Source organism: Trachemys scripta, chromosome 10 (genome assembly GCF_013100865.1).
Source record: "Trachemys scripta elegans isolate TJP31775 chromosome 10, CAS_Tse_1.0, whole genome shotgun sequence".
NCBI classification, from domain to species: Eukaryota; Metazoa; Chordata; order Testudines; family Emydidae; genus Trachemys; species Trachemys scripta.
Window position 1 is genome coordinate 14119570 of NC_048307.1, and position 24333 is coordinate 14143902.

The 24333-nt window shown below is 41.1% G+C and overlaps 1 long non-coding RNA gene across 1 annotated transcript; it reads right to left on the reverse strand.

Annotated features, from left to right (window-relative positions):
- Positions 1 to 161: 161 nt before the first annotated feature.
- LOC117883638 lies at positions 162 to 23406 on the reverse strand. Its single transcript, XR_004647355.1, has 4 exons — positions 23323 to 23406; positions 7982 to 8070; positions 5273 to 5406; positions 162 to 381 (listed from the first exon to the last, which is right to left on the reverse strand). It is a non-coding gene; the product is annotated as an uncharacterized LOC117883638 (long non-coding RNA).
- Between the last annotated feature and the right edge of the window lie 927 nt (positions 23407 to 24333).

The window sequence follows — 24333 nt, forward strand, 5'->3', positions numbered from 1 at the left end:
CAGGCTCTGGGAGGGAGTTTGGAGACAGGAAGGGGTGTGTGGGAAAGGGGGACACGTGGCTGGGAGCACCGGGGGGGCAGAAGGTGGGGCCGAGGGAGAGACCTGGCCTCAAATATTCCTGGTGCCCAGGCACCACAGAACTCACCGCATAGACTCTTGTATACTGCTGCTAGAAGAGATTCCGGAGCCAAAAGCGGACTCTGTAAAAGTCACATTCTAAGCAACTTTGCACAGCATGAAAACACAAAGGGCTTCTTCAGATGCAGTTGTGAGATGGGGTTTGCAGCAGCCTAGGTTTTAGTATGATGAACGAAACTGATTGGCAGGCAGCAGCACTGCTTGGATGCTAGGCACAGCCGCTCATTAAAAGATCCAGCTCTCCTGTGGAAATAAACGTGAGAAACAAGAGCTACTAAGGGAGTCTTGTACAGGGAGTGTCTAAAGTATTAACTCAGAGCACATCGGCTTTCTTACGATGCTGACCTGCCTCCTATTCTTCCTCCCCACCCCCATCCTCCACAATGGGTTTGAAAGCAGTACATCGGTTCATGCTGACAGTATAAGCACTAGTGTATATAGAGAAATCTCCAAAGGTCAAGGGGGGAAAGGATGCCATGGAGAGAAGCTTACAGGCTGCTTCATCTCTCCCTGCAGCCTTGCCCTACCCCACAGATACACACCCCTCCCCCGCAAAGCTGCAGAAATCAGACCGTGCTTTTGCAACTCACAAGTTCTCCCCCGTCTTGAACTGTAATCCCAGTCATTCTTGGCGAGTCTTAGTTTGCTATTTACAAAGGGCTAACCAATACAGCAGGTGTCATTTCCATAGATTAAGAGTCAGATCCTCAGTTGATGTATATTAGTTTAGCTCCATTCCTGGAGTTAAATGGACTTACACCAGTTGAAGATAAAGTTTTTTATAAAGGCAGTGGGCTGGATCCTCATTTTGCTGTTTAGTTTTCCTTTAATTTGGGGACTGATAGATTTCAGTTACATTACTTCAGGACTCTACTCTCTGCTATGGGCTACTTTCGTTCAACAAAATATACCCCAGAAATGTTATTGAAGTATAAGAACATAAGATAAATGCCCACTACTTCCAATTACACCAGCTGAGAATCTGGCCCCATGGATTTAAATGTGTCATTGGAAAAAGAAATGCATATTTACAGAGTAAGGTCTATTGTGACTCCCTTTAGAAGGTAAAAAAAAATGTATTTTTATTTTGGATTATAGACAAAATTTCTACAGCATTAATGTTCTCTAAAGGTCTGGATTTCAAAAGGAAGAGCAATAATCACTGTCGATTTCCAGGAGAGGCTTTTGTTTTATGCTGTCTCATCTCCTCTGGTATTCATTAGAACAGCTAAACACTTTTTAAAAACTACGTTGTATATACACATAATACAGACCTTCTTTAACAAAGCCCACACAGAATATTGATATTTAAGGGGGAGGATTAGAAGAATGAAGGATGCCTAGATGTAAGCAGCAGTGTTGCTTTTTACAGATTCAGACTAACACGGCTACCCCTCTGATAGATGTAAGCAGCTACACATATCACTACTTATCTTAAAAAATGAATTACAGTAACTACAGCAATACATTTAATTTGCAAGGCATAGCTACATATGTTACACACAGTGCTGCTGGATACTGCCTGAATCCAGAATATGTTAATATTACTTATTACTGAGTATTCCCAGATGATCTCTAGGAAGAGGGAAAAAAACATACATCTTTCCAACAATATTGACAGAGGTTTTTTAAAAAAAATTATATGCATACAGCAGTAAGCAATCTAGTATGAAGCAGGACCCTATATGTGTATTACTGATTGCAGCTAAGAATAACTTCCACATTCAAGAGAATTCTTCCTTCTGTGCTTGTAAATAATGCAGAACCTTTGGTATCCTTGATTAACAGCAGTGTTTCCACAGGATGGGAAAGGTGTTTCCACATGTTGACCTACAGGATGGATATTATGACATCCTCTTGCCTTATTGCTTATGAAATATTTGGGCAGAATGGGTATGTCTACACTGCAATAAAACACCCATGGCTGGCCCATATCAGCTGACTTGAGCTTGCAGGGCTGCGAAAAGCAGTGTAGTCATTGGGACTCCACGAGAGGGAAGGGTCCCAGAGCCCACGCTCCAGCCCAAGACCATACAACTACACTGCAATTTTATATAGCCCTGTAGCCCAAGCCCCACAACCTGGAGTCAGCTGACATGGGCCAGACACAGGTGTTTTATTGCAATGTAGACATACCCTCAGGCACGGATCCAACAAAGCACTTAACCATGTGCTTAACTTTAAGTGCATGAATTGTCCCACGCTGGACAATGACTTAATGTGCTTAAGGGATTTGCTGGATCAGGACTTTCAGTTCCATCCTGAACTTTTCCATCATCCAGGCATATGAAGATGTGGATACTGCCAGATCCCTAGACTCCAAAGCTACCTTACACTCTGACAGTGATTTACACGGAGGGCAGCCCTTGCACATGTTCTACTGTCAATGGTACTTAGCAGGTCTTGTGATTTAAAGACACTAAAAGCGACTGCTACTAGAACAAAAACATATTTGGGGCCAGATTCTCAGCTGTCACAAGTTGTCATAACTCTATTAACTTCAGTTGTTCTGTGATGACAATTCACCCAAATTGAGGATCTGGCCCCTCGGTATTTTTGTTAGTCAGCAATGGGGGAATGCAATGAAAGCAATTAAAGTTGTTTCACAGGGTGCTGCTCATCCAGTTTCCTTCACTCCAAGAGAAACCCACAGAGGAATGAAAATAAAAAGGGGTCCCTCCAAAAACAAAGCTTATTTACCATTTACTCTGCCTTGCCCCCAGATACTGTGTTTACTATTATGTGAAAAATATAGCTGAGAATCACCACAGAGAATTAGCCCAGGTTTCTGAATAAGAAGCAGTTCACTAAGGGCTGGTCCACACTTACCCCCCAGTTCGAACTAAGATACGCAACTTCAGCTACGTAAATAACGTGGATAAAAGCGCTATATAAAAAAAACTTAATAATTTACTTTTTTGTTTTATAAATAAAAGCACATTACTCGTATTTTAATATCAATAGCCTTACCTTTCTAATGTGCCCTCACTCCCGCACCGCAGCAGCCCCTGAGCTGGGGCTGGGAAGGAGGGGAGGGGGTCTCTCTCCTGCCACAGAGCTGAGGCTGGGAAGGAGGGCCGTCTCCCCCCAACAGCCACAGCCCTGGATCTGGGGAAAGTCGCCTCTTTCTCTGGCCGCCACAGCCCTGCAGCTCCCAAATTCTTCCCCACCCCCTGTTCTCACCCCACTACCCACTCTCACCTACCGCCATCCTTCCAACGCCTCCATCTCACATGTGCATCTTCTCCAGGGTCCAGGCACCTAATTAGTGGAGCCACGCCTACGCGGCTCCATTAATTAGGTGGGTGACCCTTTATTGTTTTGTGTGCGGCTGCCCAGGCGCGCACCTTAGAGAGAACTATCTGCAGGCCACCTGAATGGAGCTCGCGGACCACAGTTTGACGACTACTGACCTCATTTATTAAGTTCTCTCACAATAGTCCTGGACAATCTGGGTCAGATATAATCAGTTCCCGATCCAGAGCACACCGTCCATTACAAGTGGCAGCAGACTGCATGTGAACTTGTCCAATGTGAATTATACCTGGTTTATATAAACCTTGTTGATTTTAATATTTACAGAAACATCAGATAGGGATGCTGAGAGACATTTATATCTATTGGGCTACATGCAAAGAGGCTCTCTCAAGCTGCTTGGTAACGAAACTTTCTCAAAAGCCTATGAAGACAAGCAACCAGGCGGTTGAGACATTATGTGAATTTCTTAATCCAGCATGCTGGCCTGTGTCCTCTGCAGTGCCACAGTTGCAGAATTAGCCATAAAATCAACCCCCTGGTTCCCGATGCTCTAAAATCCAAGTACGTGTTAAATTACGTATTTCCTATATATTATTATACCCTCAGTGTTGCAAAGAAAAAATCTTTAAAAGATTAATCAAGTGTAGCAAATGTACAGTGGCCTAGGGGGGTTAAGCAGAAAGCCTGAAACAATGTTTCTGAGAGGTGTGAACTATCCCATTCAGTGCAATGTGTTATCCCTGAAACCTATGATGACAATCCAAATGTCCACATCGTTAACTGCTTCCCTGTTAAACATTTTAGCAGAAATATCCAGGAATGTGCTTATTAAAATCCCAAACCGCCTGCTGACTCAGAATTACTGGCTAAGGCAAAGGGGCTGTTTAATTGTAGTGTAGACATTCAGGCTTGCTCTGGAGCCTGGAGTCTGAGACCCTGCAAGGGGGGGAGGGTCCCAGATCCCAGGCTACAGCCCAAGCCCAAATATTCACAATGCAATTAAACAGCCCCTTAGCCCAAGCCCTACTCAGGTGGCATAGGCAAGCCGTGGGTGTCTAATTGCAGTGTAGACATTCTGCAGCAAGGGAGATTTAGGGTAAACCCATTACTTCTTGTCCTACCTGCAGTGACATGAAGAACAATTGATTATAGTCCTCTTTCCAACAGCCCTTAACAGAGTTTAAGACTGTTAGTGGGTCCCCCCCTCAGTCTTCTTTTCTCAAGACTAGTTTTTTGTTTTTTAAACCTTTCCTCATAGGTCAGATTTTCTAAACCTTTTATCATTTGTGTTGCTCTCCTCTGCAGTCACTCTAATTTGTCCACATTTTTCCTAAAGTGTGGCACCCAGAATTGGCTACAGTACTTCAGCTGAAGCCTCACCAGTGCCTAGTAAAGCAAGACAATTATCTCCTGTGTCTTGCATCTGACCCACCTATTAACACACCCAAAAGGATAGTATCTTATTGTTGAATCATATGCAATTTGTGATCCACTATAACCTCGAGTTCCTTTTCAGCAGTACTCCCACTTAAACAGATATGCCCCATTTTGTAGCTGTGTGATTGATTTTTCCTTCCTAAGTGAAGTACTTTGCACTTCTCTTTATTGAATTTCATCTTGCTGATGAACTAATTCTCCAGTTTTTTCCAAGGTCCTTCTGAATTCTAATCCTGTCCTCCAGAATGCTTGGAACCCTTCCCAGCTTGGTGTCATCTGTAAATTTTATAAGCATACTCTCTACTTCTTCATCCAAGTCATTAATGAAAATATTGATTAGTACCAGATGGAGGACTGACTACTACAAGACTCCACTAAATATGCCCTCCTACTTTGATAGTGAACCCAAGTATGGTCTTTCAAAAAGTTGTGCACTCACCTTATAGTAATTTAACTTGGACTGCATTTCCCTAGTTTGCTTATGAGAAGGTCAGGTGGACTGTTTCAGAAGTCTTACTAAAAATCCAGTAGATGTGATATAGCTTGTTTCCCCCGTCCACTAGGCCAATAACCCTGTCAAAGAAGGAAATTAGGTTGGATTTGCATGATTTGTTCTTGAGAAATCCATGTTGGCTCTTCCTTATAACCCCATTTTCTTCTAGGTGCTTACAAATGGATTCTTTAATGATTTATTCCAATATCTTTCAAGGTATTGAAGTTAGGCTGACTAGTCTATACATTCCTGGGTGGTTCTTTGTTCCCCTTGTCAGAGATAGATACTATGTTTGCCCTTCTTCAGTGCTCTGGGTTCTCACCCATCCTCCATGAGTTATCAAAGGTAATTGCTAATGGTTCCACCAAGGCAACAGCCAAAACCTTCCCTTTCCTCCTCACAATTTCTACAGCATAATGGAGTTAGGAGTCATCAATAAAAATAAAATAAAATAATAATAATAGAAACCCCTCCCCTTTTTAATGTAAATGAAGCTGTTGCAGAATTTCCAGTCTATGTCACCAGAGTGCCGTGGAAACCAGAATGTCTTGCTGTAGAATTTAGGTCCCACTTTCACAGATAAAAGTATTCTTTGGAAAAGGAGGGGAAATTTATTAGTTAAACGTATTACAGCCCCCACGTAAACATTAACATGGAAAAGGACATGAGCATTTAGCAAAAAGTGACATAGGCAATGGGGGGCGAAAATCACAGTTTGGTATGAGAGCTAATCTAAGCAAGTCAGTTGTCGGATATGAAGAAATAAACTGTATTTTTGTGAATTGCCTAAGAGGTATCACCCCACTGTGTTCATCTCCATAATAACTTAAGACTCTTTACAAGACTTCTCCCAGCAAAGAGCTCCTGCCCAACAGATGGCTCTGAACTAGCATGTTGTAAGAGTCTTTTGTCTATGGACACAGAGGGCTTGATCCAAAACACATTGAAATCTATGGAAAGATTCCGTTGGGCTTTGGATCCAACCCATAGAGTCGGAGAGCAGAGCATCACTAAAAAGCTGTTAAATATAAGGATATTGTTCAAAAGAATTAAAGATGCTGGACCGGATTATGGCTACCCAACGAAGGTCTGCTCTTGTAAACACTTACGCCCGTGAACATCTTTATTCATGTGTGCAGTTTCACTAGCTAATTGTACATAAATGTCTGCAGGACTGGGCCCTGAGAGAGACGTTACAAATGAATTAGATCATTCATAAAAAGATTTCAAATGCCTGTGCTTTTATAGATAACCAAGCTTCTGATTGGTTTAGTCGTAGCACACATCACCCAGTCTGAATGCAGTGAGTCTATCAGGCTATAGTAAGCAACTGTCATTCTCCTGCTTTAACCTTCATTGGATGAAATTATTCAATCTACATCAATTATTTGGCACAATAGCAATAAAGGTAGTATAATAGAACACTGGCACAGTAATATTCTACCCTATTATCATTTAAATGAAGTTACCCAGGATAGAAACCCAACACTCCCTTAATATTGTTCTAACCTGTATTACTTTACTCTCTGTCAGTATGTCCTTAAAGCAATATCCATCTCCTTCCATAGCAGCATCCCCAGTGACTCAGTTTCATAATGCTATCATTGCTTTTCATACCTACACAGTTTCAGAGGTGTAGAATTCAAGTTAATTCTCTCTCCTCACGAGTAGTAAATATTAGAAATAAAGAACCCTTGATGTGACTCATGCATCTGCTCCACTTCACAGTGTTTATCAGCAGTTCATCTGCTCACCCATATGGGCTGTCTCATTTTTTAATAAGGAATTACTCAATGTTTGAGATTCATGCACTGGCACATTCCATACACTCTAGTTTATGATGAAAATAATTAGATAGGTGCACCAAATTTATGCTTTTGGAGCCCTGAATGAATAGCCTCCAATAGTTTCAATTTTAAGTACACTAATTTACGGTAAGGATGTTGGTTGACTGAAAATGCCAATGTTGAGGGGTAATTGAGCAGAGTTTATAACCCCTATTATTTTAAAGCAAAAACAGGTTAACATAATCGTGTGTTACCAAAGCAGGGCTAGTTGCCACTTTGACCACTTTATTGTACCTGTCCAACATCCTTTATCTGTTTGTCTGTCTTTGACCTGGGAGCTCCTCAGAACAGAATACCAATATCTTCTTTTCACTTTGGAAAATCCTATCATACTGTAAAGGTTTCTGGAAATGAATAATAACCTGGTTCTACTGAGGAAAGAAAATTAATTCTTCCATAACCTCGGCAGCACAATTTGACCTCTGTTGCTCAAATGCTGCCTTGGAGAAGAATTTGCCTCATTTTTACTGATGATGTTTGTGAATGTTAAGATGGCGTTAGTGTACAAATCTGTTTACCTATTGGCTGAGTAACAAGGAGGGCAATGAAATATTTTTCTGCTCTGTACCACTCTTGATCCCCGTCACTCAGCCTGAAACCACCAGTCATATGATAACCTATGCCAAATTACACCAAAACTTGTAAAGTGCCCACAAGATAATTAACCTGGAACAGCAGTGAAACTAGTTTCTTAAAGCTTTAGCTGGATGGTCTGAAGATGAAAGACCAGAGACTTCTGTCTTCTAATTTTCCTATAGTCAGCAAATACACTGCCCCAGAACAAATCTTATAGTTTTTTATTTCTTACCTTGGCCAAGTACAGTGTTGAATGGATTATCCTCATGATAAGCTCTAGCAGAATTTCTGACTCTAATGTTTGCTCCTCAAGTCTCCATCCTAAAAGAGAGATTAAACAAATGAAAGTCAACAAGGTTAGAAATTATTATTAATTATTATTATTATTAGAATTGTGGAAAAGTCTAGGAGTCCTGGTCATGGAGCTTTCAGTGGGTGGGGTTGCTTTTATAAGCTACTTTTTAGCTGTGCAGCATCACAGTGAAAGAGAAAAGTGAGGAAAAGGGTGAATGTGTTCCTCAAATCATAGGTCGCATCTCATATTGTGTTCATATTCCCTGCAAGTAGACCTTGATCCAACTCCTGAAGGTCAATGGGAAACCTGCCATTGACTTTAACGAGAGATGGATCCCACCCATTGTCTCACATTGTCTGATCTTGGTGTCAGGTGCTCCTCATGTAACAATATTGTTGTCTGGACTCCAAGCTCTTCAGGACAGAGATTGTGCCTAATGATGTATTTGTACAGTGTCTAGCAGACTGGGGCCCTGATCTTGGTTTGAGCCTCTAAGTACAACAACAAAAAAATAATAATTTTCAGAGATCATCATCATTCTTCTATATCAGACTTATTCAAGAAAAGGGCATTTTTTACTCTGACACCAAAAATTTAGATTTCTTACTCCACAAAAAATGATTGACTATTCAACCCATGGATGAAAAGAATTAAATATGCAGAATGCTTTGACTAGATACATGCACCATCCATGGATTATACAGTATATTAATTCCTTTCAGAAAAGGTTCAGTAGAAGCTCTCACAATCTATGTACTTGGAAACACTTTGTTACCCTGATTGTAACAGTTTCAGTTAGGTCTTGAAAAATTGTGAAACAGATCAACATTAATAGCAGCTTGTCTTATCAAACTGACAGCCTGCGGACTCAAACCAGAATTAAACAGTCCATTATTTTCCAGCTAACTTTACAAATTAGGAATGCAACAAAATGGAGGAAAACTTGTGATTTTTTTCCCCCCTAGTCTCTATTTTGTCCTTAAAATAAACCAGTTCTTCATGCTAATTTGTAATTGTATGTTTTGAAAATGCTTTAGAGTCAAGAAAGCCAAACACTGGTGAGAAATGCGAAGGCATCGTTTTGTAGAAGTAAACTCTACATCAAGTTCTGTACAGATTTAGATAAAATGGGCCTGATTCCACTTTAGTTTCTAGGCCTGTAGTGGTGTAACTGAAAGAGAACTCACTCATTAAATATCAGGAAGCCTGTTACACAACTGCATCTTGTTTCAGGTCTCAAATAACTGAATCCTTGAGAAAGACAGGAAACTTCATGTTTTGGAGATTGATATAATAACCCAAATTGGGGGAGCGGGGGAATGAGATTTCATAAATAGATCTGAGAGCAGGATGCCAATATGCCCAACTGTCAAAATCCACACATTATGTATTGTCCAAATTCACACCCTTCCAGCTGTTTGGCTTTATGAACAGAGAAAACAAGAAGAAGAATATGAAGTGCAGGGTCAAACTATCTTTTTAGGCTTGGCCACTCCTAGAGCTCTTCCCTCAGGACTGCTCAGCTCACATCCAAGATCATCACTGAAGAGCCACTCTTACCTCTCTTATTTCTGGGCAAGATAACAAGCCACCCGCATTAATGAATCAACAGAACCTACCCTTTCTTTGCAGGATCAACATCTGCTGACAGGTTGCCACAAGATCATCCTGCAAAAACGTTTGTTTTTCTGCAGTACTTTTTTTTTTTAAAGTATCATTTTAGGTTTATAATAAATAATACTAACAATTCTTGAAACATATACAAACTACTATCAATCATTACAACACTCTTAGTATAAACTGCAGGCAGGTTAGTGGTTATGCTGATTAGGTATTTTGAGCATTATCATAACAAGGAATATACAAAAATCATCAAATATGATATACAGTGCATGGAGACATTGACTCACAGAGCATTACTATCTCATGTCTAATCTAGCTAAAGAATAAGCAGCTGTATTGCTTTAATACTGAGCATTTTTAATTTCAACATTTAGTTTGTTGCCTGAAAAGAATTGAAACCAGTCCTTGTCCAACAGAATGGTAAAGCTTTTCAAATTTAAATTAAAAGGGGAGGGAGCCACCAGACACTAGAAACGTTTTTCAAGTATAATTTAATGGAACAAAAACCCCAGAAATCAGAAGTCAAGGTTCGTTTCAAAGATTCACCTGTCATGTCTGCCATTGATTTTCATAAGCAGTTTGCTAACCAGCCAGTGTTTTCTGATCATGTTCTCTAGGCTCACAGTGAGATCATGACAGATACCCAAATTAATTTTTTTACCCAGGAGAAACCACCACGCAGTCACACCCAAATTGCTAGTACTAATGCCATCTTGCTGGTGGTAGCCAGGTGCTCTTATCTGATGATACTTGACAGGCAATAGAAGAAGAGCCCACATCGTTAAAATCAGAGCTGACTATTGGCTTGGAGAAACTGACTTTTTGTTTCAATTACAGTACTACTAAAAATACATGAAAAGCGAGAAAAGGAAAAGTGGTCTGCCTGTTGCATAGCAGACAGTTCATTATGGGATACGAGATTGACAGCACCTGCTAAACTTCCTGAAAAGGTGTCATTTTAATTTAAGCTATTACAAATGTACATTTTAAAAATAATTTCTAGCAAAGAAATACTTGCTTTTTCCTCTCTTTTGCTGAGAACTGTCCTCATTGTTTATTATAGTCAAGATTCCACTGCCTTCTATATTATTTGGTTCCTGGTTTGGATAATGAGCATATTGATGGCTTTTGTTGACTCTGCAGTGAATCATTGGGTTTTAAAGTTCTAAAAGAAACAGCTGGTAGTTATTCCACAGCAGGGAATTCATCTATGTGATATCCACAGCATCACATCCCTCTAGCAAGCACAACTCCAAACAAACAGTACATCAAAGACTTTAGGGAGGCTGAAGGTAATTTGTGCTGCTTCAAATTCTCAGTGATAAGTCTCTGGCAATTATTTTTGTATAGAAGAATAAAAGTTTCATAGTAATTAGGTTGTACTGATAGGCTGAGGAATATGAGTGGAGGGAAAACAGAATAAGGTGGCCTCCTGACTGACTCTCCATATAAACCACACACATAAATACACATACATGCATACAAACAGACACACTTTTTTCCCCACAAGGGCTACAATTTGTAGGGTCTCCTCAAGCCCTGAAGCGTTTAATGTTTAATTTTGTACTGCCATTTTAGCTTTCTGAAGGAGGTTCAGTATGTGACAGGAATTTCAGCAGTGCAAAATTGCCAAAAGGCTTTTACCTGCTTGAGGGAAAAAAACCCAACAGTGCTATTATTGTCTAACAAACAATATGCCCCATAACCCAGATAGCTCCTCTGAATGATATGAATGTCCCACAAGAGTCCGATTCAACATCATTTCTAGATGACGTTTGTATTTCCCCATCAATGAAAAAAAAAATCTTGATTTTTTTTTCTTTTTAAGCAAGGGACACATTTAATTGAATGTAATTAAAAATCACTCTGCAGTCAAGAGATATTTTAGTAGCAAAGACTTTCTTGGTGAGGTTAGTAAAATAGTGACAGGCAAAACCAGGTTAAGAAACATGGTAACTAATGGTCTAAAGATCAGAACAAGAACCAGTCACCCAAGCACTCAGTGCCACCTCAGAGTTCAATGTCCCATCTCCTGCCATGACAACCCCTAATGCTTTAGAGGAAGAAGATTCTCCCCTACTCTACATGATGCAGGGAGGGGAAATCCCTTCCTGACCCTTGCAGGTGGCTGGCTGAAACCCTGAAGCATGAGGAATATAAGACAACTTGGAAGTGAGCCCCTCAGCTGCTGAGCCCTGCCTCCTACCATCACACCAATCCTGTCAGAAAAATCACACTCATAAATTTGTCCAGCTCTCTCAACACTAATTAAGTTGTTTGCCACCGCAACTCCTGTTGGGAGACTGTTCCAAAACTTCATTCCTCCAATGGTTAGAAACCTTCTTCTAATTTCCAGCTTCAATTTGTTCATGGCCAGCTTATCCCCATTTGTTCTTATTTCAACATTTCCCTTTAATCTAAATTGCTCTTCACCTTGCCTGGTAGGTAAATGATCCAAGTATGTTTTGTTAGGCAGCGCTCATCATTTTGATACTGTTTGGTCATTTACCAGCTAACTTGCTTTATTTGTCCTCCCAGACACAAATGGGAATTATTGTAGCTCTATTTTATACCTATGCCCATGGAATCTCACAGGTATTAAGGATTCTGTAGGTAAGTTAGTCCTAGACGCAGGCCTAAGCACCTCCAGATGAGCCAGATACGGAAATCCCAGCATTCAGGGGTGGGGAGTTTTTTGCCTACAGGGCTTTGTTTCAGGATCATCTCTCATTAGTTGTATTATAGCAGGACATGTCCAAAGCACTTCCTCCTTTTGTCTTCTTCACAAAATCAACGCATTGGTTTGCAATAGAACAATATTGTTGCTGTCGTATTTGTAAGCAGAGTGTTGCCCTGAGGCACCTTTAGCTTCATGTCATGCTGGTCTAACAATGCTTGCAAACTCCACGTCAGTTCTAACTGAAGATGGTGAACCTCAAAAGAAGATATAGACTTGACCTGGACCATGACTCCATCTCCCCTTGCCCACCCATATTGACTAGTGTTGTTAGCCATTCCCAAAAAGAAAGCTGCGCTTCTTCAAAGGCTGCAGTAACTTACCTCCCTCTGGAGCAAGAAGGGAATAGGGAAGGAGTGCAAGTGAAAAATCAGAAGCCGTGGCCAACTTCAGTTAAAAAATCCCGAGCGCTCCAAATTTTCAAAAACTGCTCGCGATACCAACCATCAATAGTGAGATGAATTCTAAAGTTTATATGTGCAGAAGCCAGAAAAAGTCTAGAATGTTACTCACAACTCAGGGTATGTCTACACAGGGTTGAAAGATCTGCAACATGGCGTGGCTGGCCTGGGTCAGCTGACTCAGGTTCATGGGGCTCAGACTGTGAGGCTTTAAAAAAATAAAATAAAAGCCAAAAGCACAACACTGTGTAGACATTCAGGCTCCAGCTGAAGCCCGAGATCTGGAACCCTCCAAACAAGCAGGTGAAGGGTTTACACGGCAAGTTTTCAGCCCCCGAGCCCAAGCCCCACAAGCCTGAGTCAGATGACCCTGACCAGCCCTGTGTAGATATACCCTCAGAGGTTCAGCTAACTCCAAATGTACAAAACACAAGTGGGAGAGGATGCCAAACTGCCGTGTGACTTGATCACTGCTTTAAAACTACACATCAAATTAGCAGAACTGGATGGTGCGAAGTTTTGTGCTTCAGTAGATGGAGCCAACCTTTGACATGAACATTTAATGTCAGATGGGTTTGATTTTGTATGCTTTCAGCATTACTTCATTATTTGCATTTGATGGACTCTATACATGTTTCACGGGAGAACTGGACATTTCTCAGAGAAAGAGAAAATGAAGTGGTCTCAAATAGCGTAATCTAAACTCTGACATGGCTTTCAGCACACAGGGATTATACACTGTCTTGTTCAGTACTTTGGAAGATTACAAGCATTTTAGCTCTCTGGCATATCTCTAACCTGCTAAGTGCTCTCTTGGAATATATTCATTTTCCAAAGTCCCACTTATTGAAGGGTGTGATGCAATTTTCATTGAGGTTTTTCCATTGATTTCAAAGCTAGCTGGACTGGGTTTATGTGTAGAACATCCCCATGCTAGATAGTGCCTCTCAATTGGCATTGTGACACTCAGAAATTCATATAGGTTCAGAGATGATATAAAATCATGGCAACACCTATTAGCTTGGTGTGTCAATAAGCAACTGGCATATCTGATAGGAATTTGAGTTCTTCTACGTTAGCCTGCCTGTAATCTTAAATAACCTGCACATGAAGAAATGTCCCTGCACTTTTTACAGGTCATGTTCTTTTAGTGTAGTGACCACATACGTCTGAACTGGGGTGGGGGGTTGTTTGTTTGTTTGTTTAATTTATGTAACCTTTGGGCTCTTCTGACTGTAGCATATCTTTGACAAAGAGGTATCTACAGGCAAAAGGAGAAATGATGCAGGCTTGAAGAAAATTGCCTTGTATGAGGACACTTAACTGCAATTGAATACCACTACTGGGAGCTTTGAATAGAGAACTATAGGCCATACCCCAGGAGAAAAGCATTATATGACAAATTACACCACAGCAGCAAATTTACAACAAAGTTACAACACAGTCCTTTGTCATACATCAGCAGAGCTCAGAATAGAAGGATAACATTTGGGATTTTGTTCAGATTTCCCACACTGACAGTGTTTGGAGGTACAGTGTAATAACTTTGAATCTACTCATCCATTCCCACCTTACGGCTATTTTCCTACAATGCTGTTTTTATGGTGGCACTAAAGGCTCCATGTACTAGCAGTTTGCACTAGTGTTGCAGTTTTATTGTCAAGTCAAAAATGCTGATGCACAAAATTACTGTAGGTTTAGCACCTGTTAAATTGGCAGCCCCATTTCTGCAATAGCTCCAGTGCTCTAGACTGGGGAAATTGAAAGATGTAAATCAGTCAGACCTGGCACATATTAAGCACCCATCTGACTGCAGCAGCGATAAACTAACTATATCCCCAGCGTATGGGCTTGCACCATCCATTTCTAGAACGAGTCAGAGAACCCAATGCTATAATTGTTCCATATGAAGCAGATGTAGGATTGGGACCTCAGTGTGCAAGTTTATTCCTTTTCCCTTTTAAAGGGAAAGCTTCTATTTGTCATGGGCCAGATTTATGAACACCTTACTCATATTAATAGTTCATTTGGCTTCAATGGGATTACCTGGGTGAGTGAAGCTGCTGTGAGGGGTTCACAATCTGATCCTTTGAAAGGTATTGTGATCCAATTGAACTGAAGATCAGGGAAGCGGAGAATGTTTTCACCTAAAACAAGCAGTTTCCTGAAGGATTATTTTGTTGCGTCAGGGATCAGATTATCAATGTGCCAATTACTTCCATAGATCTAAAAGTTGTGTTGAAATATGTGTGAACATAGTAATTAGAACTCATTATAAAAAAAGGGGAGGGGCATTTTCATGGGGTTTCTTTTGTTTAGTTTTTTTACATATGGAAAAAAATCCCTCTTTTTGAAATTCAAAATTTAAAAAAATGCTACAAGTTTCAGGGTAGGTTACAGAATGGGGGGCCTGCAAAAAAAAATTCATTATACATTTTCCAACTTTTTTTATTTCAAAATTTGAAAAATTTCAACTAGCTGCAATACTGATAAAGAATTGTGAAGGGGGAAAGACAAAAGCACAAAATACTATGGAATAGATTGAATTAAATAGGCAAGATACCAAGTGCCTCTAAGGCACTAATAATGAAGCAGCAAAAAGCTAATTAAAAATAGTCCAGTAAAGCAAAACAAGAAAAGCCCAATTTCTTTAAAGCTAGGTTAGTAATACCAGAGACAGAGACACAGGAGAAAGCTTTAGAAAACCAGATGTAGAAACCACAAAAAAAGAGAAGTGTTACAAGTAAATGTATCAACAGCTAAACAGCTAATGTTTTCCATGTCCACTTTAGAGGAAAGAATTGAAAATGTATTTGGCAAGGTTAATAACTTTGCTGCTGATCAGATGAGAATCGTTGTGGGGGAGGAGAAGGTTAGGGAACAACAGAATTCCATTCCAAAATAATAAACTTGTTTTTAATCTAATCTTGGGAAGGTGTCTGGAACAACTTGACAATTAAGTGCTGTCAAAAAAAAAATCAGAATTATGCGGGGGGTCTCTGCAGGCAAAGAATCAGTGGACCCTGTTCAGTTTGCTGAGAGAGTCTGCCTACACTGCTGGATTCAAAAAATAAATGTATTTAAGTTGAGAAGGGTTACATGTTCTCCTCAAGGCATAAGATGCTGCTTAGATACTACAGTGAAGAGCAGTCTAGAAGTACCTTAGCTAAATTAGATTAGATAAAATACATAAAGATAACAATGGCACATCAATACTATTTTTATCTGACCTACAAGATAAGGAAATAATCAAATATTAAGGATATGTTTCTTGGAGGTAGAAAAATTCTAGTCTTTCCTGATCTTTGCCCACATACAAAGATCAGAAAACAGAGGGTAAAGACAATTGCAATTTCCAGCCAAACCGCATGTGTAGCACAAATGGAAAATGTTCAACTTCTTAGTTATCAAATCAGCACTCTCATCTGCTTAATAAACTCCAGGAAGAGAGTACAAAGATTTAGAAAGACATGACCCAAGACTGAGCATCATGGTAAAATATTGGCTTTTCTTCATTTATTTTACTGCCTGTTTCTCTGCTGTGTTCTCAGTTTGTTTCTTTGTTTTAAATATAGGTATAACCACTTAGGGCTAGATTGTGATTTGGACTACCGGGGGAGGAGAACAATCCCCTATGCTCCAGTGCAGGCTATGGAACCCTTGAATTTGGGTGTGCATGAGCTGAGAATGGGCGACAGAGGATGCATCACTTGATGATTACCTGTTCTGTTCATTCCCGCTGGGACACCTGGCATGGGCTGTCGGAGGACAGGATACTGGGATGGGTGGACCTTTGGTCTGACCCAGTATGGCTGTTCTTATGTTATGTTCTTAAGTGTAACCCACTGCTAAGTGTTCATTACAAGTCCTCCTCTCTGTCCAATCCACAGAGGATATGAGACTATTACAACCTCAACCTGAAAATCTTTGCTCGAGCAACAGCATTCATGCTTTGATCTCTAGAATTCCCTAGTTTAATCTTTCATGTGGCAGCTGGCACATAAGCAGGTACTGTGCACCCCACTCTACTTTCTCCCATATCAGAGCAGGTGGGTGGCAAGTAGGTGGGGAATGAGAAGAGCCTTTTGTCCACCTCCTACTACTTGTTGACCAGTGCAACAGAACCAGTACAAGTAGTCATGTTATTTGCTGCTGGTGTAGCCCAGCAGTAAATTGCTACCAACCATGCACAAGGAAGAAGCGAGGCAATATTGTGCCTTTGAGTCCCGATGCCTCCTGAGATGATGTAGCTTAGGCATCCCTGCTTTGCTCGGGGCTGTAGGCCCAACATCACCGTCCAGCCCTTAGTGAGCACATTGTACTTGATTACACTTCAGTTTATGAATCTGCAGGAAGCTGGTGCAGCTAAGCATATGGGGGAACTTTTAGACTTTAGCTTTGTGAAAGCATTTCAATATATTTCTACATAATTCTTGGGTACATTATTTAGTAAGGAACCCAAAGAGGATTGAGTCAATGAGCCAGTAGGAAACTAATAAAGCAAGGCCTCTTGGGGGACCTTTGGCATTGTTTTTGTTTTTACTTTCAGCTACTTGAAGCTGCTTTGATGCTTGATCGTGAAAGCTTATTAAAACCCGTAGGAAGAAAGCTAAAGTAGTTTGTGTAGACAGTTCAGATGAATTGAAAACCCAGAACCAGCTGAACACTGCAGAGGGGGTTTCTGTACAGTCATCTGAATTCCAAATGGCTGTTTGTTTCAGCCAAGTTTAATATCTGCCTGGAGAGAGCACTGCAGGGGGTTATGGGCACCCTCTACAAGGGGACCTCACACAGAGCTTCTAGCTAAAGAGGGGTAATGGTTAAGGCAGCTGAGCAGCTTCAGTCCACAGATTTAATGTATCTAAGGTACCTACAGGTTCCTACTAAAGCATCTAAGTGCCTCTCAATTTTTGAGGCATTTAGCCTCACCACATCCCTGTGAGGTAGAGCAGTGCCATTATCCCCATTTTACAGACAGGCAACTGAGGCACGAGAAAGACTAAGTGACTTGCCCAAGGTCACACAGGAAGTCTCTGGCAGAGCAGGGACTTGACCCCAGATCTCAAGTCCTAGGGTAGTGCCCTAACCACTGGAACACCCTTCCTCTTCTTAGAGCCCTTAGATAAATATGTCAATGAGATTTCTCATGTGAATAAAGTGAGTAACGTGGTAACTGGGCCTACAAATTTACTCTTATTGTGAGCTCAACTGTAAAGGATATGTGAAAGTTCATAAGATGTCACAATAACCTACAACAAATGTCAGTGGGAAAAGGTATGAAAGTGAGACAGAGATTGAATTAGTGTAAACAAAAGGGCCTACTGATAGGGTTCAAACACAGTGTTAAAATCATGGGTGGAAAAAACAAAAGATGTGAAACTGGACATTAATGAACCAAAATGGGTATGTTGGATATATTACACCAAATTGGTGGACAAAATAATGAGGGGATGGGCTATTCCACTCACCATGCCCTTTTTCCCTTAAATAAATAGGGGCGGGGTGAGGGGGAGACCAGGGAAGAACAGACAGAGGCTACTGGAGTGAGCTTCCCTATCATGGCTGCCACCCCCCATTGTTTCCTGGAACCCAGGGTCTCCATTATCCTGATTCTGAGAGACATCCTGATCAGTCAGGCCAGAGAGAGGGATCCAGATGACATCACCACCCCTACCAGCTCCAGTTGAATCCCAAATGCCACCTGAGAGGAGTGGACTTTAATAACAGCAGCAACAAGAGCTCCAGCTTATCTCACCTAACTTCTTCTCTTTTACCCAAAAGAACAGTTACTACCATCTTTGATACCATCTAAGAGACAGTCAAACAAGGAGGATTTTTCTTCTAAAACTCTCTCCAGCTCGAGGGAAAGGGAACAAGAAATGTTGTTAAAATAAAAGGCTTACTTAATACTTCACATTTCAAATGCTTCAATTGTTTTTCCCTCTTTTCTGTATCTTTAATAAATAGTTAAAAGGATTTTTAATAATGTTTGCACCATGGTTGAGCAGGTTGAGGTCTCTGTATACCAAACCCTGAACCTCGTTTAACTCTCTTTAATACTGGACAGTGACTGGCCCATATATTCCATCTAAATTAATACAACAGTAAGGGCTTGCAGTACCGGACCCTAAATGTTGCTCTCCCCTGGTGGGGATAGGCAGTACCGCCTACTCTCCTTCTACTTGTGTTTGGCCAGGGAGTAGCAGTTGTCCAGCTCTTCTATGTATCAGGGCCATGCTGCTTTTGGTTACTGGCACGAGTGCCAAAAATATTGTCCCACCTAATATTATGCTCACGCTGTACTGAGAATAATAAGGCTGAGATATGTTTGCACTCCAACAATTTTTGGATTTCTGCTCTTTAATCAAAAGTGTACAGAAATCCTTTCTATCATTTAATAAATAAAACGTACATGCAGAGGAAATAAAGCACAGACACATCACTTGAATACACAAATACCATTTTCACAGAGGACTGTGAATCGGCTTCCTTCTGCTGTTACAGTTTACAATTACTTATCACATTAGTTCCTAATTGTCTTTTCAGAGTGCACTCAATTACAAAATTAGAATCCTTATCTTCCTGTAACAGCCACCTCCTAATTGACTAGAAGGATATTCTCCTTATACCATTCCTGTTCATCAAAAGGTTGTCCTAAATCAAAGGCTGAGTGTGCCTTTGTTTTTCCCAGTGAAAAATAAAAAGCAACCCAGCCAGCTGGGGCTGGGAGGAATTGGCTTATTACCCATTTGCTTATTCAGAGACCAAGTGGTGTCATGGATTAACTCTTTTCCCTACTGCACAAAATCATAACTCATAACTTTGTTTACAAACATGTTAATTCAATGGCTGTAAGCATTCATCTTAACAGCAGCACTGAATGAAGCAAAAAAACAAAACAAAAACATGCCCTTTCCTTTTTTCCTCTCCCTCCTGCCCCTCTCTGTCCTTGGGGGTAAATTCCTGACTTTGTTTTGTGCAGCTGCCAATTCTGCCCCCATGCTTTGAACAGGCTTAGCCAATTAGTAAAGTCAATTACACGGTCAATGCAATAATACACACTCCTGCAGCTGAAATTCCAACTAATGTCTCCCATTGTGAGCGGGCAGCAACATTCTTTTAGGTAAGGTCAAGATAAATTTCCCACTGGCTAATCCAGTAAGGGCCAAATGCAAAAGCTGATTGAAGTCAATAGAAAGATTCTCTAGGAACAATGCTAAATGTTTCTTGGGTGTTAAGTGGACTTAAACGCACTGTATGTGTTGTATTCAAGAAAATAAAATCTGGGCACCTTTCAAGGCTGCCAGGATCAAACCTATGTTTCATCCAAAACAGGAGAACTCTGGCATCCTACAAATTCAAATGGTAATAGCCTGTGAAAGAGGAAAGTTAAATATTAATGCTTGTACAAATGACAAGCTTCATACATTTTCAATTGCCTTTATTTGCCTTCCCCCACTTCCCAGTATGCTTGTTATTTGCATTCTCTCCTCAGGAAAGACTTAAATAAGATTTGCCACACCAATCCATAATCTGATTATAATACAGTCAGTTTTATTTTTTGTATCTCTTCGTTTATTTATATGTGAACACTGAGACATGAGGAGCTGAATTTTAATGTAGCATCACGACGGGGAGACTAAAAACGGCTTAGGGTTCCAGTAAGGAAAGCTTAAATCTAGCCAGGAGACCCCCCAGCTCTCCATTTAGCAATATGGGAAGGACTGGGTAATCATTCACCTGGTTGTGACCCCCAAGTTGAGAACCCATCCACTATCTTTGTACTCTGGAGATAATCACTGAAAAGATCTTGTGGTCAAAATCCCACACACAATGCAGAAACACATGATGCCTAAACTGAAGGTTCAAGCTCAAAGTGGTGCAGATTTTTTAAAATCTCTTTTTGGTGGTGTATTCCTGAAACATTACCAAGGGTTAGTTGTTTTAGACAGGGGTTGGAAAGAAGACAGGCAAGTCGTTTAGGGCCAGGGTCCACAGCCCTGTGAAATCAATGGGAGTCTTCCCATTGATTTCAATAGATTTGGAGGAAGGAAAGAAGGAAGGAAGGAGAGAGAGAGAGAGAATATGGATTTGGATAAGTGCTGACGTGGAAAAAGATGCAATGGGGGGAATGAGGGAAAGATACAAAAGGAGGCATTCAGGAAGGAAGCTTGAGTAGAATGTTGATGTGCAGGCGAGGGGGAAGTAGATGGAAATGAGGGTAGAGATGTAAGCGGAGGATTCGGGGCGGAGGGGGAGCACAGAGCCTTGAAAGCAAGGGCAAGAAGCCTGAACTTAATGCAGAATGTGAGAAGATACTGAAGGGACAAGAATAGGAGAGAAAGAGCAGAGCAGCAACAGGAGGAGGAGATGATTGTGAATAGAACTGAGGGGGGTATAATGAGATATGCTGAGACCAGGGAAGAGAAGGTGATACTAGTCAAGGTGGGAGATGAATACAAGTTTTAGCAATAGAGATGGGGGGGCGGAGGGAGGAGGGGAAATGGGATTTTTAAGATGCTGTAGAACAAGAAGCAACAGGATTTGGTCAGAGCCTGGCGGTGTGTGGAAGAACAGAGGTGGGGGGCAAGAAGGAAAGAAAAAAGACCACCACCAAAATTAAGAGAGGAAGGAGAAAAGATAAGAGGTTCTAGGATTATAAAAGTGAGAATAGTTAAAACCTCCAGCAGGGTTTCAAACTCTGCACTTAGACAGAACTCACTAGGAAGGTTTGAACCTGTTAAGGAGCAAAGCGTTAGGGGCCTGATCCAAAGCCTATTAAAGCCAGTGAGAGTTTGTCCATTGACTTCAAATCAGGCCCGAGTACCGTAGCGCAGTATTTACACAGGTAACTCTTTATAACAAAGAAATGTCATTCGCTTTCCAGCCACTACAACTTTTTAAATATTGATGTGAAATTATTTCATAATTTCTAGGTTAACTGCATACATTTAAAATAAGTGGCTAATCATTATTAATTCCTCTGGCATCCACTGTGCTAACAGTAACCGTTATTAACCTATTTGACAATATCGTGGATTCCTTTGGCATTAATGTGGTTGTAATATGTAAATCCATAGGAATTCAATTGTAAATTAGCATTATTCAATGTACTTAACTTCATTGCATAATTCTGCAATTTGTGCAGAAGGAAATTACATGCTGACTCCCGAGACATACATTTCCAGGGCTGCATAAGACCTAATGTGAATAATTTGTATCTATAATTGCATAAATGTATAAGCAAAATATATAAGGCAGCCACCAAAAATTTGTAAAAAGGAAATACAACACTTATATCTTTACTAGTGTTGCTTCTTTTTATAAAAATTAGCTACTTGCATTAACTACTGGTGTAATATTGCTTTACTTAAAAAGCTAGCAGTCTGTTAGCAATAGTACAGTCTCTAACGTAAAATACACTAAGAGGAAACTTCGGGTAAATTGGATTTTAATTCATCATAAAGTGTCTCAAGGGACTGATCCAAAGACTCCCCTTGGCTTCAGGGAGCACTGGTATCCTGGTCTTTTTGAGTCAGAATAACTTAACATTAGAGGCTTGATCCAAAGCCCATTGGTGCCAATAGAAAGACTCCCATTGGCTTCACTGGGACTGGGCCAGGTCTTAGAATAAGTAGAGTGACTTGTCCAAGGTCACACAATGAGCTGGGATTAGAACTTAGGTTCTCTCTTGGTCTTGTGCGCTGTCCGCAAGGGGTCTAATTCAATTATTTCAGTGGGCTTTGGATCAAGACCCAGACTATTAGAAGACCTCGGAGAATGGAAAGGTGTCTATGGCAACAACATATCAATACGATACTATATAGCTTTGATCCACTGCACCAATAGTCCCATTCAATGCATCCCCCCTGTCCTTCCTGGAGGACTGCCCTTACCAAGTAGTCATGGGAAATTGTACCACCACCACTAGTCCCCTCAGTTGTAGAATCCTACAAGGATCAATTCTCTCCCCTGTCCTTTTCAGCATGTACCTGCAGCCACTAGGTGAACTGGTCAGACAACTTGGATTCAAGTGCCAGCAACATCTATGCAAGGCACAGCTCTACAGATTCTTCACCACATTCACCCACATGACCATCAAGCTGGTCCTGTGCTTGGATGAAATCAGCTCATGGCTGAAGTTGAACACAAGCTAGACTGAGTTGATGCTGATGGGCAGAAGAGCTAGCAACCATGGTGCAGTCTCCGTTGGCTGAAGATACTCTCTCCCCTCCCCCATTGGTCAGTTCTGTCTGTACTCTTGGATTCCTCACTGATGCTGAGGTCTCCTAACAGCATGCATGAGTAATGCTTTCTATCATCTCTGCTTGGCTAAGAAACTCCACCCCACCCTGGTGGATGAAGATGGTAGACAGCGTTACTCTGAACAGAGCAGAGCACCCTGCCTTGCCCCTATGGTCCCACACCAGGAACTGACCTGCTCAGGACCTGCAGCTCCTTTTATCTGAGACAGCTGGCCTTTGATTGACTGTTTCCATGAGGCCTGGAGGACCCACCTGTGCTGCTCCTTCCTGGAGCAGGATGTTTTAGGATCACAGGGTCTCCACCAAGGCCACAAAGGGCCTGGTACACCCTGTCACAGATGCATAGTCACATTGCTTAATGCATTCAAATATTACAGTGCTCAGCACAAGAACCTATATAGAACAGAATAGACTTTAAACAAAGCTTGAAAAGTATGCAGAATTAAGCTCTCGTTAATAAATAACTTTCAGTTTAAGTTTGATTCAGATAGGCATCCAAAGTCTGGCTGCTTATCCAAGCCATGTAACACAGTAAAACTGGGCTGAAAATTTCATGGGAATAGACTTGTTTGTGAGATTTCTCTATCTTCTCACCTCAGCCAGAATTACTGTGAGAACAAACTTGTGGCAAGAAGCCAGAAGTGTAAAAAACCAAAAACTCTTGTCTGAACATCTCACGGTTGAAAAAGTCTTCATCTGAGTTTGGTTCTAGAAATGGGAGAACATGCCAGGAGAGATCCTGCATCCCCTCACTGAAGCACAAAACCTGAGACTTTGGGGGAGAATTCTGCTCCTGGTTGTAACTGCGACATTTCTGCTTGTGAGCCGCACTCATCTGTCCTTCAAGAGAGCCAAGTCCCAATTTCTAGTTCTAACTGTCTAGCTTCTGAGCCAGCAGGGACTGAAAGTGCTGGATGCTCAGCTACTAGGCAGGATAAGCAGCACCTCTCTTTGCTGGCCAGAGCCCCTCCCTGCGGAATCAGTCTCGTCCTTCTGGTATTTGTACAATGCTCAGCAGCAAGGTAGCTGACGGAATCCAGATTTTTCCCTAGCCAGAAAGGTGACAGAGGAATGGGCACCTAAACAATTTTGGGGGGGAAGATTAAGCAGAAAATACTGGGATGCAAGAAGATCTCTGCTCTAACCAAGGACTCAGAGACATCCCTGGACAAGGGATCAATCATTAAAGAATGGTCATCTTAGAGGAAATCACAATCTAAAATATTTCTCATCCCAGTGTAACACTACTTAACATGATATAGG